The sequence below is a fragment of the Petaurus breviceps genome, unplaced genomic scaffold, assembly GCF_028583685.1.
Source record: "Petaurus breviceps papuanus isolate PSGF00001 unplaced genomic scaffold, PetGlider_PUasm1.0 174, whole genome shotgun sequence".
Lineage (NCBI taxonomy): Eukaryota > Metazoa > Chordata > Mammalia > Diprotodontia > Petauridae > Petaurus > Petaurus breviceps.
The window spans coordinates 10817431-10819838 of NW_027185761.1; positions in this window are offsets into that span (position 1 = coordinate 10817431).

Below are 2408 nucleotides of genomic sequence, written 5' to 3' on the forward strand. Positions count from 1 at the left end.
AACAAAAACGGGGCGGGTGTGCGGGTGTGTGTGTGTGTGTGTGTGTGGGTGTGTGGGTGTGTGGGTGTGTGGGTGTGTGCGGGTGTGCGGGTGTGTGTGTGTGTGTGTGTGTGTGTGTGTGTGTGCAGTGTGCACCCCCGCCCCTCCCTCACTCCCACCTCTTCCCCTGTCGGGAATAGCCCTCGCCCCTCCCTCTCTCCCCCTCCCCCTGGAATTCCCCCTTTTCCCAACCCTTTTGGAAGACCCTTCCCGCTCTGTCCCTCCCGGCCCTCTCCCCCTAACGATACAAAGAGGCGGGCGGGGGGCCGGACCCCGTGTGCGAGGAGGGGGCGGGGCGGGGCGGGATCTAGCCGGCCTCGTGGACAGCTCCCACCCCGGGATGGGTGAGAAACAAAAACGGGGCGGGTGTGCGGGTGTGTGTGTGTGTGTGTGTGTGGGTGTGTGGGTGTGTGGGTGTGTGGGTGTGTGCGGGTGTGCGGGTGTGTGTGTGTGTGTGTGTGTGTGTGTGTGTGTGCAGTGTGCACCCCCGCCCCTCCCTCACTCCCACCTCTTCCCCTGTCGGGAATAGCCCTCGCCCCTCCCTCTCTCCCCCTCCCCCTGGAATTCCCCCTTTTCCCAACCCTTTTGGAAGACCCTTCCCGCTCTGTCCCTCCCGGCCCTCTCCCCCTAACCCCATAAAAACCATCCCTTTTCTAAGTCTCCCCCGCAGCCCTAGCCCTTGCCCCGCCTCCTCTGACCCGGGCCGGGTTTCTGTCCCTAGGGCCCCGATTTTCTGTCCCTAGGGCCTGTGCCTGCCGCAGCCCAGGCGTCCGCAGAACGTGCCCCGCTCTCGAGGAGGGCCCCCTTCCCGGCGTTCGCCGCGCCCATCCGTGGCCCCTCCGGGCCTCGCGGAGACCACGGCACGGGTGGTTGCTTCGGGCTGGCCCCAAGCCCGAGAGAAAATGAAGGGGTGGATTGTTGCTGTGGTCAGAGCAGCAACCTGCCCAGCGTGGCCCGGGCCAGTGAGGAGCACGCTTACAGGGCTTGCGGACTCGTGGATCGCACCATGGGTTGTTGTGTCCGTGACATGAAACCTGGGGGCTCCTAGGCGATTCCTGTCCAGCCCGGCCACCTGGACCTCTCCGCCCGAGAAGAACCTGTTGGATCGCGGGCATAGTCCGTGGGTGGAAGATGCCTTCCAAGTTCAGGTCTAAAACAGAGCGAAGAGGCAGAAGAGAGATACTCATGGACTCACACAGAACCAGACACTCACACACCGAAAATACAAACTTAGAAACACTCTAAGAAAAGCTGGGCCTGACACTTTAATACACTACTAGGTGAAGCTGTGAACTGGGGCAACCTTTCTGGAAAGCAAATCGGAATTATGCTTTTTAAAATTTAGATATGTAAATCTTTGACCTAGAGCTCTCATAGCTGAACAGGTATCCCCAAGACTGTTAAAAGCAAAAAGATTCCTTGTAGCAAAGAAAAATACGATAACAGCTAACATTTATATAACACTGAAGATTTGCAAATATTTTCTCATATGATCCTCATGATAACTATAAAACAAGCGGTATTATTACCCCCAGTTTACTGAAGAGGATATTGATGTTCCCAGAGATTAATTGACTTGTCCAGGGTCACCCAACCAGTAAATACCAGAGATAGGATTTGAACACTGGTTTATTGCAACTATAGCCAGGGCTCTATTCACTATGACATTCTGCTGCTTTCAAAGTAGATTGATGCCCTTGTTTAGGGAATGGCAAAACAAAAGAAGAAACATGGAAAAAGTAGTTTATGTAAGTGATGCATAGTGAAGTAAGCAAAACCAATGAAAACAGTATACACGATGACTACAACAATTTACACAGTGCAAAACACAGGAAACTGAATATTGTATATTATATTAACCAAATGTGCCCCTTCAGAAGAGTTGAGAAAATGTCTCCCTATTTTAGTACAGAGTTAAGTGACTCTACTGTCAAACATTGTTGATGTGTTGGTTTTGCTGAGCTGTTGTTTTTTTTTTTTCCTTTTCCTCTTTAAAAATCTGTTACAAGGGAAGGTTTGCTGTGTAGGAGAGCAGGGAGGCATACATTTGGAAATGAATGTGATGTAACAGTACTAAGCATTCATACTGAACAGAAAATCTATACCTGGGAAGAGAGTTAAAGAGCAAGAACAAAATATATACTAAATCAAGATATTGGACTGTAATGATAACTCAGATTTCTACAGTGCTTAAAGGTTTAAATAGTGCTTTCCTCACAACTCTATGTGCCCATTTTACAGACCAGTAAAAAAAAAAAAAGCTTCATGATTTACCCATATTCACACAATGAGACAATATTTGAATCCAGGTCTCTGACTTCAAAGTTACCTACCCTAAAGGTGCTGCTTCTCAATTGTGTATAGAGCCC